Source organism: Centrocercus urophasianus, unplaced genomic scaffold, assembly GCF_019232065.1.
Source record: "Centrocercus urophasianus isolate 14NV4802_14NV808 unplaced genomic scaffold, USGS_Curo_1.0 seq_22, whole genome shotgun sequence".
NCBI lineage: Eukaryota > Metazoa > Chordata > Aves > Galliformes > Phasianidae > Centrocercus > Centrocercus urophasianus.
Window position 1 is genome coordinate 16,042,398 of NW_024884778.1, and position 15,593 is coordinate 16,057,990.

General features: G+C 39.4%; 1 protein-coding gene across 1 annotated transcript in view; it reads right to left on the reverse strand.

Moving 5' to 3' along the window:
* ATP2B2 (ATPase plasma membrane Ca2+ transporting 2) overlaps nt 1–2,620 on the reverse strand; it is a 252,133-nt gene extending 249,513 nt beyond the window's left edge. Inside the window, exon 1 of the mRNA XM_042823423.1 lies at nt 2,600–2,620. The gene's annotated coding sequence lies outside the window, so the exon portion shown is untranslated. The remainder of the gene's footprint in view (nt 1–2,599) is intronic.
* Nucleotides 2,621–15,593: the final 12,973 nt, after the last annotated feature.

The window sequence follows — 15,593 nt, forward strand, 5'->3', positions numbered from 1 at the left end:
TGCTGCAGTCACCTTTGTGACTTTCATGAAAAAGAAATAATCCTTAGGAACTTGTGGCCTCACCAGACAAAATCTCCCACACAAATTAGCACTGCCTCCCAGTCAATGTGATTGGAAGCTTCTACTGACACTTAGCACACCCACAACAGGTGCCACGTCCACGTTCATCAGTGGAAACAAAGCTTTACAGAAATGCAATCTCAGTTCCAACTATGAGGAAGGTTAACAATAGTGAAATCCAGGTATTGTTAGATTATAAACCCAATGGCTCTCTAAAAGTGTTAAGAGGCTTAAGGCAAAGCATTTGTTAGGAATATTTTTGGTCATTTATTACTCTTAACTACAGAAGCACAATGCTTTGTGTGATTGTGCATGGCTGCTTGCCTTCCACGACGTAACTGAAAACTATTGTATATAGTAATATATAAATTGTTTGTAATATGTACAACATAATATTTGTGTGCATAAAATATTGTAAGGAATAACAAAATAGAAGGCCTTTTTTTTTTTTTCCTAAAGAAAAAATGGGTAAGACCTAATTTAAATATCCGACCAGCTAAGAAGGCTCCCCAGCTGGTAAATCTGTCTTACCTTTTTAGTCCGTTACAGACATTTAACTACCTGACACTCAAGGGCTGCAGATCATTTGTTTTGCAAGAGTTTTTGAAAACAGTATAACTTCAATCTCCAGGATTTTGAAAGACCAGCACAATATTTGGTCTGCTGTAGCACCCACTAAAACCTTCACTGAAGGAATAGTGACAAACTGCTGGAATCCAACAGAAATGATGTCAGTAAAATGCAATGCTTAAAACACCACCCTGACTGAATTACGTTACAACTGCCATTGCATTATGACTGTGTTTTCACTCTGATTGTCAGTTAAAGAGCCCATCAGTGAACATTTACATGTATGTGAGAACTACATATACAAACTACCATCCTAGCAGCAATTCAACTGGAAATTTGAGATGAATGAGTGAACCCTAAATAATTTGTATCTATATAAACATTACAGTTTTGAATAAAGTTGTTCAAGTGCCAAGTTGCATCACACTGCGATTCCTAAAAGTTTTGTCACAGAAGTTACTTTCACCTTTTTCAATCTACAGTATAAAAGCAAATAAATAATCCATCTGAAGCTAGCTTTTATGCAGCACTTTGCAGCACTTACACAGATCTTAAGCTCTATGCTATGGAAAACTTCCACAGCCACTTATAGAAAACTTCAAAAGCCCCTTTTTTTCCATGCTGTTTTTATTCATTTCTTTGTGTTTTCCTATATTAAGCTTTAAATGCGCTTCTGCACATCCCTTAATGGAGGAAGTGTTCTAAAGACAGAAGATGATCCTCAGAACTGCAGCAGGACAGTGAGACGGGGTATTCTAAGTTTCCTACATTTATGTATCAGAAAAAGAGCAAATGTTATCCTCTTTTTTTTCTCCTTGCAACATGCTTATCAATTTCACTGCCACACTGGAAATATATTTACTGTAGTCATAAAGCAAATTTGTTCAGACATCTTGTAATCACCAACACTGAAAGGCATCTTACATTTTTCTGTATAAAACTCTTATTTAAGAGTAAACGCTTATTATTTTTTCTTCAATCATTCTACTATTTCATAAGCCAAGAGTTCATTAAGTAGATAGCAAGTGCTATTTCCCCTTTTCTACAATAATTTGAGTATTTTCCCTTATTTTCTCTTCTTCGTTACAAAACCTAGAAGTATTAAGCAGTACTGCAGATTGTATGCTTACAATACTACTTACAAGACATTTCAACCATTTATTCAATGGTTCAACAGAAAGTCCAGAATAAATACCTGCCTTCTCCTTTTAGTTAGAAAATCATGGAACTTTTATCCATGGAGAGAAAGCTGGGCAACTTCATTTTAACATGTTTATAAAGCTCATCCAACCCACACTACCCGACTTTCGTTTATGTCTTCTGCTGTTTGAATTACTGACTATGAGGCCGACACTTCACGTGTGTAATTTTCTTTTGCATTTAAGAAGATGCATTTTTGTAAAGAATGAAATTTTCAGTGTGGAAAAATACCGTCTAAATTAAGAGAGGAACCATTACTTAATACAAAGTCTTGGGGTGCTGGGAGAGAAACGGGGAGGAAACACAAGCTCTACTGGAGCTACCTTTGTGTAGGTGTCAATAAGTGGCACTGCAATCTCTGCATTTGCTTTACATTCCCAGCCTTGTGTTTCATTTCAGCAGCAGCCATTACATAATCCATCTTCAATGCAGTCAAGTGCTGCAATACATTTGTCACAGTCCCTAATCCCACACTTTACACAACTCAGTGTAAAGAGAAAGTAGATTGATCTCGTAAAATAAGGGAAGCTCTCCTTAGATGATCTGAAATCCTAAAGTAGCATTGTTACATGGAAGGAATCTCTGATCAGTACTACTGTAAAGCAAACAGAGCACTTCTACTTTCTTGGCTGGTGACATTAAACTCAAAATTACAATCCTATTTATCTATATGAGTTGAACTCTTCAGGAATTTTCTTTTTCAATTCTCTAGGCTTTCTATTACGTTATAAGTCATTTTTCAATTTTTGGAGAAAGAAAAACTACGTACGGTACTGTCGTCTTCTAAAAATGCAAGAGCGCGTCACAAACTGGGTTCCGAGTCACAAAACCAGCTGGGTCTTCTTGAGTTGATCAATCAGCCTGGATTTCAAAACAGAAAAAAAGAGAAGAGGTAATTAGACTTGACAAACCTCAGAGAATTAAGCAAATTATTAGAACAAACAAGTGGACTGATCTAAAGGATATCTCATAGGACAAATTGAACTAAAGCAAATATCCGGTTTCATAAATAGTTGCAGACATTACCCAGTAAAATAATATGATAAAAAAAGTTCAGTCTACATCAAGAGCACAGAACAACGAGCCTCAGCCCCAAATATCTCTCAGTCTCACCCAACTATCAGTGCTGTTGCCTTAGTCTCATATACATAAATAAGCAGTACTTTTAATGCACACAATCCTTTGAAGACTTTCAACTGGTTGTATTTTCATCATTTTCAAAAATAGATTGCATACTTAAAAAAGCCACATCTGAACCTGCAGCACTTCAAGCTGCACAGCTGCTCCAGAACAGCAACCCTTTGAGATTAATAGTCAGCATTCACAGGGTGAATGCAGAACGTTATCAAGGAGGGTGAAGATAAAGGGCTGAAAGTGGGAAGGGAAGCTGAAAGCCAAGAAACAGATGAGAAGAAGAAGGCGAACAGCAAGAAAAACAGACAGCACTCATCACATTAGCTTCAGTGTCTGCTGTGCTGCCCTGTACGTGAGAGGGGCAGGAAGAGAAAATGCAGAAGAATTTTTTTTGTGTGTGGTGTGAGATGATACAGGGGAGCAGCTGCAGAGGATGACAGGCTGGCTGCAGGCTGCCAGAGCACAGGGAACCCCATGCACATCTGACAGGGGCTGTTGTGCGTATGTGTGAGATGTGAGAGCAGAAGAGGTGGGCAGCTGGCAGCAGACGGGAGGGAGAGTCTACTCCTTTTCCATGTAGGACACAAGAACCACAAGAACCTGGAAGTGCATAGCTCAGAGACCTTTAAGTCTGTATGTTGAAATCATTCTGAATGAACGACGTTCTGACGTGCAAACAAACACACCACACACTCAAGAAGGCATATTAAGATAACAGACAGCATTTTGCAAGGAAGAGGTCCTGCTGGACACAAGCGTTCTGTACGCAAACATTTCTAAAGCACACCATAAAGACAGGTTTAAAAACATTCCATTCGCAAACACCAGGTTGTTAACGCCCTTTGAACTCTTCATAGAACATCTTTTATTATCCACAAAGATCTCCTCACACAACACCAGTAACACCACACCTGTTTCTCCTTGGATTAGCAGCACAGAATGAGCCACCCCAGGGCTCTGCTCCTGTGTTTAAAGATCATTCATTCACAGTCATTCACAGTCTTCACCTTAATCCTACATGAAAGTATAAACCATCTAAATATATTCAACTTTCATACTGCTTCAATTTGCATGACTTATTTCAGGAAAAACAACAGTTCTTATGAGTTCTAGGTAAGTTTTGTCTAATTTAGTTTTATCTATGAATATCAGGACACGGACACAATTATTTTTAAAACTATATCTAATTTTAATTTGAAGATTAAGGTTCGCAGTGTGCCATGGTGAGGTGTTCCAGAACCACACAGAGTTTCTAGATTTTCTCTTCCTTGTGTCCGTAAAAATGAGAGTAGGATGGAAAACAGATATATTTAACATAAAGACATTCAGAGACCTTGTATGGCACCTGTCACCTAACATGGAGACGGTAATGAGGGAAGAAATCACAAACTTCAACCAATTTGGAATCTCGCTGCACTCTTGAGATAAATATCTGTGCATGTTTTACTAATTTTTTAAACTCCAAATAACTCCTTTGGTTTTGTGCACAATGAATTTTTCCAGTAAGTGCTTTGTCCTTTTTCTCAGCAAATTTTCAGAAACCACTTTGCCATTACAGTAACAAAGACGGAAAGAGCTGAAATGAAAAAACACATTGAATGCGCATGCTAAAATCCAAGAACTTCATTATAACCCAGATGTAAAAGTCTTTGCCTACCAAAGTGTACAACTATTAGGACAGGTTCCTAGCCAAGCCCTTACTGCCGGAGTATACCACCAGGTGGCAAGATTGCAAAATAAAGATCTAGAAAACAACCAAACCATTCTGGTAATGCACTCTTAGTGCTGTTCCAAGGACCCCTGGCTGGGGAACAGATGTTTTGTGGGGACTTGGCTAAGTGCTTCAAGCCTCCTTGCACGGCTCCATAAGACAAAGTGTTTTAACACTGCTTCTTCACACTTTGTGTAGCCAATTCACTTACAATTGCGTTAGTTAAATTCAACACAGAATTCCTATTAGATGAAATAGGGAATTGTGACCAACAGCTGTACTTATGTAAGGAGCTTCATCTTCTGACCATTTTCCTCTTGCTTTTACTGTCCCTGAGATTGATTTTACCTCTCTGAAAGGGGCTAAAATCTTTTGTGACTGCACAGATCTCTACAGTTACATGAAAATATAACTCAACAAAGATAGATAATGAGATTGTTTTGCAACGGGAAAAAAAAAATGACATGAAATACATCTCTAATCAGCGGAATTGTTCTTCCTATATTTTAATTCCTCATGTTATACCCTAATTACCTATAAACCAAGAGATATAATAGCTACTTTTAAGATCTACCATCACAAGAGTATGTGTTGTACACAGATGAGCTCAGTTTAATCATCTTAATTTTACATACAGTACATTTTACTTTGTCATTTTAATCCAAACTTTAGGAAAACGTAAGATCTGAGAAACTGCTCAGAGATTAGTTTTCTAATGCCCCAGACCACAAAGGGCATAAGATGAGCACACAACCCAGCATTATATATTTTCTACACAAACATTTATACACACATAAACAAATAAAAGGAAATCATTTTGGTAGTGCTTGATCTGCCTTGCAACTGAGCAGATAACCAAGTTGCACAACCAAACAAGATGATGAACTCCTCCAGCTGACCCTAAGATACACAAGAAAATGATTCCAGAACTATTTTAGGCATCTTTTTTTTCCCTTCCATTTGTAGTGTGGCATCTGCTTAATAATATACAGCTACTTCACAACTGTTTAAAATATTGTCATTATCCCTTGAGCTATAAGAAATTACGTAGGTGTAAAATAATCAGTATGTCAAGTACATTGAATGTCAAGCATAAATAAGAACCAAAATTGGAATCTCTCAAAGATGCTAGCACTCCCACAGTTGGGGAAAAAGTGTTAACTTCCATAACTACCACCATGTGGGACTTGTGTTATTTTACAAAACAGAATTATTTGCCCTAATGACATGTAATAACTTGAACATTGATCTGACATTAGAAAATATGAGTAAACATTATTTCAGTCAACAGGAAAATTTCCTGCACCAAAACAGAATTTTATCTGGAACTCTTCAATTCAGACAATTCAGGATATTGTTACCAAAAAAACACTGGAGGGGAAAAAAGGAGGGATGAGTAATACATGAGCCTGTATTACATGGGAGGGCACCAAAAATATAAATGGTAAAATAAACTGCCAAGTTATAAAATGTTTCTTCACTCATCAGAAAGAAATAACCCACCAAACTTGTTCAACCCACTTTTAATTCTGGAATCCAATCACATGAAGAACTAAAAAAAAAAAAATAATAATCAAGCACCGTTTCCCCAGTTACGTACATTAGCAAATCATTTTCAAATGGAGCTAAATAAAATCTAAGATGGCTGGAAACTTTCAAGAAGGGATTTTGTTTGAATTAAGTTCATGCCCTACACTAGCAAAACACAGTCACAACCACAATTTAGGCTTCTGAATCAGAATTCAAGCACTTCAGAATGTATCCAACCACACTGCACATTATCCTGTGATTACATGGCAACACCTATTACTAGCTGCTCAACAAAAAATCAAGCCAGCAGTCTCACAAATAACAAAGTGCTGCTCTAACATTCACATTTCCTTCCACATTACCTATTTAATTTGCTGTATGAAGCACAAGACCAAAGTAGCCTTGCAAAATATTCAATGCCTAAGAATGGCTCTGCATAGAAGGTTTCAATTGAGAAACTCCCTGAACACTGTATGGCGTAGGAGGAGCCATGATCTGAGGTACTTCGATATCATGTTGAAGAGATTCATACTTTTGGACAGAAGCAGAATGGAAACTTCTCTAAACTCTGCTTATCCCAACTCTACTCCTCTTCTTTCAGCCACGGGGGCTTTCTTCTGGGAAAAGCAATAACAGAGTCAATTGATTGACAAATGGATCGAGAGATATTGGACTCACCAATATTGGATATCACCAAATCACTCTCTCTGAGCCACATGAAGATGTCAGTTAGCAGTAATAATGAAATGGACTCTGATTTGATTTGCAGTCATCAAGAATCAAGGTTAAAATACCTTCCCGTAACTGTGACCTAGCTGCACACACAGTAACATCTGCAATGGAATTGAAATAAGTTCTCTGTTGTAAAAAAAACATGTAACATTCCATGTCTCTACCAGCCTGTTTTTTCATATTTCAGGATTTCTAAATTATAAGAGAAAACTCAAGTTCATGAACCTATGCCATTCTACAACCAGTTTATAGAATTACAGCAACAAGTGTTTACTACCATGGATTAAGAAGTAAAGGCTCTGATGACTGCTAGTTCTTACTAACATGTCATTTCTTTTCTTTCAGTAGCACTGTGATTGCCATGCCAACTTAGATCTATGCTTTAATACAAAATGAAAAAGAAAGTAAAAGGTATAAGGGTATTTATAATAGCTGTTAATGCCCTTAAAATGCCCTTAAGCATTTTATTTTGTTCTTGGACTACTGAAATTGCACATAAATATAGCAAAAAAAATTATATATGTGTGTGTGTGAGTGTAAAATTAGCCACTGCTATACAGCTGAGCACCTACTCTTAAGGTCTTCAGAAAAAAAAAAAAAAAAAAAAAAAAAAATTTACCTTCCAAAAAAGTAATGTGAACCAATGCCAGGCTAAGATAATTTAGGTATGCGTTAATATAAAAAAAAAAAAAAAAAAAAAAACAACCCACAAAATCCTCTTCCAATGTTCAAAAACTCTCTCCAATGCAACTACTCTATTAAAAGCAATCTTACTGAGAATACATATACCTGATTTATTTCAGGAAACCAGCCAAAAATAACAAGAGTGCCACCTATCCTTCCTTATGAATATTAGAACTTGCCATGCAGTGACCTTGCTGTAAAAATCCAGCAACAGAAAACCTGACAATTAAGAATGTATATATCTCTGCATCTGGGTAGAAACGTGTTTAAAAAGCAAAAAGGAAAGGAATGTGTTGTGTGTAAAAGCAGGATGAAAAACAAATGGAAGAGGACGATTTTGAAAATGAATAAATAAATCTGTTTAGCTATCAAGAACATAAAATCCACAAGATGAAAACTACAGAAACTAATTTTAAAGCTTCCAGCTGCAATTTGGGCTTTACTAAAGTTCTATTTGAATATATGTAGGTTTGGACATAACACAGAATCAGCAAGCTTAATCTAAAACAAGCTGCTGTACACAAACAGCAACTACTAGATGAGACTGGGGCAGTGGAGCAGGGTGGACAGGGGTTTTCATTTGTATGAGATTATAGGAGTTATCTGAGTAATTCAGGCTGGTAACCCTGACCCTGAGAGGAAAATGAGTACAAGTCTTTAAAAGCATGAAATAAACAAATAGATAAACACCTTATACTAAGGAGGAAAGTGAGTTTCCTTTTTCTGCAAAGACAAGTCATGCTCCACATTCTGCTAGGGTAAAAGAACACAAATGAGGGACTTTTATTTGGATCTGTGCATTTGAAACTATTAATTTCCAATAAATACCTGTAGGATTTTGAAAATGTCTTTCTCAGAAAGAGCTGTAAGAAATGTAAGACATTTGGAGAAATAAAGAAAGGCTTTGTCTTCAGGAGAATATGGTCAGCAGATGGAAAGCAGAGTAAGTACAAGTGAGGCTGTCCTTCTGCAGCAGATCCTGGGCAGAGCTCCCCAGGCAGCCATGCTGTACCCCAAGGCTCACATGTTTATAGGGAAAGGGAGCAGGCAGCCACAAGGCAAAGCCAAGGGCTAACAAAAAGCCCATGCTCAAATGAGGAAGGTTAACCATGAAGAAGTACAAAAAGACTTAAGCATTCTGCATGCAAAGAATTATCCCCTCCTCCCAAGACAGACAAAAACCAAGCAATGCTGTGCTAAAGGCATCCTTACACAGCAGTCACCACTGCCTGTGGGCTGTTTGAAGTGTCTCCCAAGAAGCAATACTTCTGTCAAGTGAGCAGGCAATGACAGCCCAACACTCACACTGAGCATCCATGGCAAAGGTGTGCCACCAGGCATCAGGGAGCACTGCTCACTGAACACATCTTCAACAGAAAGGATAAATAAAATGCAACGACAAGATTAGAGTTAATGGAGATTCCTTCAAACCTGTCAGAATCTGTCACAACATTACCACCATTCCCCAGAGTACAACCTTGTAAAGCAATTCTTTTACTTTATTTAAAAAGATAGGAGGTGGTCCAAATCACTCTGCAACCTCTCCAAACAGAAATATTAGTAGATATCAAGCTTTACAGAAGATGATCTGCAGGAATGGTGCCATGGACAGATCCACAAAGAAAATAGAGAATGATCATTGGATCCACTGGGGGAGTTTTGCTCTGGTGTTCTGTATCACATCAGCAAAGTGCTGAAGTATAATTACAGCTCTGTACAATCAGAGCATGCATAGTATTTTAGTCTCATTCAACTCTATTTGGAATCACATCCAAGATATTCTAAACTGTGCTCCAGTTACTGTATTAAAATCTGCTGTATATTCTTCTGAGAAGTTTCAGAAGGATGCTATTAATAAGTATTGAAATAAATACAAAAAGAGCAGAAAAGCAGAAGTGTGGCAAATATTTCCCATTAACATGTGCATATGGTTTCAATCAAAACAAATTTGCTTGCAAAAAATATATGTTTATGTAATATTAACTTGTTATATTACCAAACTGACTGTAAGTTTGCAGTAGGGCCACTCTGATTCAGGCACTGTAAAATTTTAAGCTGGAAGGAATGGAATTTAAATCCACATGGAAATAACGGCTGTAAAATTCAGAAGGGGAAAAAAAAAAATGTTTATTCATAGGGGGAAAAAAAAGTGTAGAATGTCAAGCCCAAAGCAAAAGCAGGGAGCCTGGGATCCAGCCTTCCCCTCATGCAAGGATTTTTAAGACTTATTAATGATTTCCACTACTGTTCAAAGTTACTAAACCTGCTGTGCTGAGTTTCCATTTTTGGCCCTCGCTTAATGTCTTATGCACATTTAGAAGGGTACACCTTGGCCTTTTTCCTTGTCCGCTATGCACAAATAAAAGCACCTGCATGACTGAAGCTTAGCACAGGTTAAAAAAAAAAAAAAAAAAAAACCACATACACAAAGAAAGAAACTTCAAACCTATTAGCTGTAAGAATCAGAACTTGAGCAGTTTAGCAGGTGTGCCAATTGTTACTCACTTGGTAATGCTGGTGCCTGGGTGGGCCTGCTATTACAGCCTTGTCCTCAGGAGTATCTGCATTATGACTGCAAAGTAGGTTATGTCCAGTTTGCACAGGTCTTAGCATGACAAAATTGCATGAAGAATTTAAGTGGCTTAAGGATCCCTGTGAAGCAGCAGGGGCCAGATGTCCAAAAGAGACCATTTAGTCAGCTATGTTACTGTAAATACTACCAAAGTACTGTTTGAGTGGCTGGCTGCAACAGTATTTTTAAGCAACTTTTTAAATCCAACTTCATGACTGTATGAAATAAACAACACGAGTAGAGAAATCTGTTGTAAACGGTTTTTTTTTTCTCCTGGCATTTACTTGCTTTGGAACTTCAATTAGCCTTCATGCTTGGTGCGACTGAAGCGGAACTGATACGTGACAGTGCTATGAATACTGCAGTGCAGGAACGTTAGCAGCAGATACATTAAGGCAGTCCAAGCTACAGAAGGTTAACATCAGATCCCCCAAGAACAGAGCAAGGCTGTCTAATTGCACTTCCCATCCCCAAGCAGCAGCCGGCAGTAGGTCTCTAAGCACTCCATCAGTGCAAGGCAGGGGCGACCTGCCGCAGGGCACAGGGCAGAGATGCTGCATGAGGGTAGGCACGGCTCACAGCCGCTCCTGCTGAATCCTCAGCTTGCCCCATGGGGCTCGGAGGGCACAGACATCGGGGGAAGCTCACCAGACCTCAAAGGCAATTCCTCTCACTGACATGTAACATTCAGCCACACCTGTGAGACCATGGAGGGACTCATACTAGGCTGCCAGCGTTCCTCTGTATCAACTCTGCTGTGGGGTTTTGTAGGAACCAACGAAAGAAAGAGTGGGAAAATTAGACAAATTTCAATAGACAAATGCATTCTGCAGCTGCAATCAGAAGAGGCGCAATGCACACCTACACTCCTCAGGTTGGAGTGACAGGAGTGTTTTGTCAGGCAAGGATCCTGCATTTTTAAAGAACGGTACAAGATGAAACATGAGGAGGAATAACAAATGCATGAAGCTCCATAGCAAATGTTCAGAGGTGGAAGAAAAGCAAGTCCATTCAGCACAAGTAAACATATTTGCAAGGATATTTTCAGAGATCAAAATAATAATATGAAATTAACATCACTATTTCGTGTGGTGGGAATCAGGTGAGGCGAGTGAATCAGGAGCTCCACACACATAATCAGTTCCAAAATCCCCACAACCCATCCCTCTATGTGGTGCTGCACTGGGAAAGGGCAGCAGTATTTTACAGCACCATCATTCCCACAGCTAACCAACATAGTAGTCCATTGCTAATTGCAGTCCTGATAATGACTATATATATCTACATATGTATGTATATATACATACACATAACTCTTTACAGTATGAGGGTGTAACATTAAATGTTCACTGTTGACTTTTGATTTGAAAATAACAAATGCAGAACTCATCCTTATCCACCCCAAAAGAATAGCACACCAGAGCAGCTGAAGAAGCATGCTAGACTCTCCCTCGATCCATAAGAACAAACAGGCACTGAGTTCAAAGCTGCAAGTCTTCCTCCATCTGAACTCAAGATAATTACATGTGAAACTCACATCCTTGAGCTTCTAGAAAGGAACTGGGGGTGTAAATCGCCCCACACTGTAAGGGCAGAGCAAGTCTGAGACCGCCTCACGAAACTGAATGTGTACAAGTCTATGGAGCCGGATGACATGCAACCCAAGGCCCTGAAGGAGTTGGCTGATATGGTTGCTGAGCTGCCCTCCATCGTATTTGAAAAATGGTGGCTGTTGGATGAAGTCCCCAGGGACTGGAGAAAAGGAAACAGCACTCCAATTTACCACACTAATTTACAAGAAAGGGAGGAAAGGAGGACCTGGGAACTACAGACTAGTGAGCCTCACCTCTGTGCCTGGGAAGATTATGGAATAGATACACTTAGAAGGCATGTTAAGGTACATGAGCGATGAGCAAGTGACCTGAGACAGCCAGCATGGCTTTAGCAGAGGAAGGTTATGCCTGACCAATCTGGTGGCCTTCTGTGATGGAATGACAAAATTGGTAGACAAAGGGAAGGTGACCAATATCATCTAGTTGGACTTGTGCAAGGCCTTTGGCATGGTCTCCCACCACATCCTTTTCTCTAAATTGGAGAGATACAGATTTGGGGGGCAGACTATTCAGCGGATAAGGAATTGGTTGGAAGACTGTGGACTGAGGGATTGTGGAGTACTGCATCCAGGTCTGGGGCCCCCAGTACAAGAAAGATGTGGAGCTGTTGGAAAGGGTCCAGTGGAGGGCCACAAAGATGATCAGAGGTCAAGAGCACCTCCCCTACAAAGACAGGCTGAGGGAGCTGGGCTTTTCTTCTGGAGAAGAAAAGGCTGTGAGGAGACCTCATTGCAGCCTTTCAGTATTTAAAGGGAGATTATAAAAAGGAGGACAATCAACTTTTTCCAAGGGTAGACAGTGATAAGGCAAAGGGGAATGGTTTTAAGCTCAAGTGGGGAAGGTTTAGCTTGAGTGTCAGTGTTCTTCACAGAGTGCTGAGGTGCTGGAACAGAGAGGCTGTGGATGCTCCATCCCTGGAGGTGTTCAAGGCCAGACTGGATGGGGCCCTGGGCAACCTGCTCTAGTACCAGACCTGGAGGTCGGTGGCTGTGCCTGTGGCAGGGGGGTTGGAACTTGACAATCTTTAGCATCTCCTCTTACACAAGCCATTCTACAGTTCTATGAGAGTTTGCACTGCTTTGCTGTGTTGTAAGGATGGTGGGAAGCATCACTCCAGCACTGCAGCAACCCAAGCAGCACGTATGCAAAGAGTTGCCCCAACTCTCAGCTCCTTCCCATGGTCTGGCAATGGTCACTACAGTCATTTGTTCTCATCCATGTGTAAAACCGTATGTCTCGGATTCCACACCAGAAGTCATCTTAGAATAAACATGATATCCAGGTATTTTTAAAAGTTTTCTACAAAGCTTCATTCTGCCCAAGACAGCTTTCTTAGGCTCCTGCTTCTACCCAGCCATTCCCATCTGCTCAGCAAGAGGCACCTCTTCAACTTTCTTCCTCAGACTACTCAAAGACACCAGCACAACAAACCCCTTTCAGCAAACTGCTGCAGATTGCTGAAGGACAGCCTTACATAAAGCTCATCAGTTTGACCTGGCTATTTAATCACCAATAATAACTTATGCATCTCATGCGAAACTCCATCCTATTCTCCACTCAGAACTATTGATCTTCTAAACAGCACTCCTAAGCCAAAACGAATCACTCAAAAATACCCAGTTCATTTATTTCCAATTACTTTAACCTGGCTCCGAAGAAGATAGGCAAATTGTATTGCCTCTAACACAAAGATTTTGTTCCAGATTTCTAGTTTATGAAAGAGTCTTTATTCGTCTCCATACAAGTAATCATATTTGTATATACTCTTCCTTTGAAATTAGAACCTAAAAACAAAGACACAAAAAAGGCAGCTTGCTTATCCTCTAAGATTTCTTTATCTGTGTAACTCCTGAAGGGTTTGCTGTAACAGAAGCAAAGAAACCTAATACTATAGCAAATTAAAAAGCAACCCTCTTGACCTTGCTATAGGAAGAAAAAAAAAAAAAAAAAAATCCAGCCCTGCCAATAAGAAAAAATTTCTTTGGTAACCACTCAAAGCTATCCCCCATCTCCCATACTCCCCACCTGGTGCAGTCAGGCACTGTGCACCTCCTGGCCCTTGCTATTTTTACAAAGACAACGTGAAGGGCTGCCAGGTTTGCAAGCACTCCCCTATGCCTGAAAAAGCACAACCCAGCTCCACCCAGCTGCTGGTGCTCCATGCCCTTACACTGTGCTGCACACAGTAGTAGCAGCATTTGAGGAGCAGACATGAGGACCCCCAAAACTATCAGTTCAAATTTTCCTTCTAAAGCTGACACGTGTAATATTCACTTGCTACAGCAATGCCAGTCACAAGCAGTTTGCCATTTTTTTCCTTTACTTCCAACTTCCTGGGAAACAGCAGCACTTCCACTAGCTTTTTGGACATCGCTTACTATGCTGATCATCACAGCAGAGCTGCAGTACAAGGGAGAAATGCCAGGCAGCCTGGGATAGCACACTATGCCTACCTGCTTTGCTTAACGTTCATGTTGCCCTGAAACTGCAGGTGTCTATCAAGTCTCTCACAAGTAAATCCAAAAAAAGTTCAAGGTTTTGATCTTAATGGTTTCAGCAACTCCTTTTCTTTGCAGAGCGAGTTTAATCTGCAGCGTCACACTGACATTTCCATGAGAAGGATGTAGATTTGGGAGAAAAATGTAGGAAGGACATCGATTAAGTTTGCTGAAGGGACACAGACACAAAGCAACTACTTGAAAAGATGCAATCTCCAGGAAGGTCCCATCCTCTTCAAGAGTATCTCAGCACCAAAAGTGGAAGTGGAAATGAAGTTCTGTTCACTGGCAATCTCCTCCCACCATCTACTGCTGCCCCTAACTCCTCACTGATAGCAATGTTTAGACCCCGAAAAGACTGATCTCATGTAAGAGTGAAAGCCAGAAACATAAGTAACTCTTTGTAAGTGACAGACAGATATGCACTGCAGTCTAAACATAAATAAAGGACAGCTATAGATGCAGCCCAAGGCATCGTGTTTATTATGTGAATACCACCAAAGTGCAGATAAGTCTGGAAGAAATGACAAACGTAAGAGGAAGGCTAGGCAAAAACATGCAACTCCCTGGTTTTTCAACAAAATGATTATTTCTAGACTACACACAACGTATCACTGCTTTCATAGCCAAAGATGAAAACAGGCCTATTACAAACAGTTTGTTCCTCATTCAGTTAGAGCAATTAGGGAATCTAGTGCTGGATGGCACTGCTGCAACACAAGCAACCAAGGACTCATTTTGTTGGTATGGAAGAGCTTACAGACGTCACTGCTTATATTCTGATTAGCAAAATGCATTGCTGATAGCCCTGTATTGTCAGTTCTGACCATTTAGAACCATGCGTCATCCTCTGTCCTAATCCTAATATTCACTAAAATAATATCTTAAAACATCCCAATTATTAATCAGAAGAATATCTTAAAATCATTAAACTAATGTAATGCAAAGATTAGATTTTAATTTCCTCCTAATTTTTAATCATCAAGGTCTCAGAGCATGACTTCAAACAGCAATATACACGTACTTCTTTAAAAACAAAATAAAACTGCTTACTGTTCATTACATGTCTTGAATTACAAAAAGAAAAATGAGGAAGAGAGAAGAGGAGGAAGAAAGAGGAGGAGGGAAAAAGAAGGGAAAAAACTTCAATTGCTTATCAGAAAGTTCACTGATTTCCCAAACACCTGAAAATGCAAATGGATATTGGAAGTGATATGGAAAACCTGATCTTAACTGAAAATAATAACAAAGTGTTTTCTTTGCATTTTTCTAAAGAAAATTTAGACAAC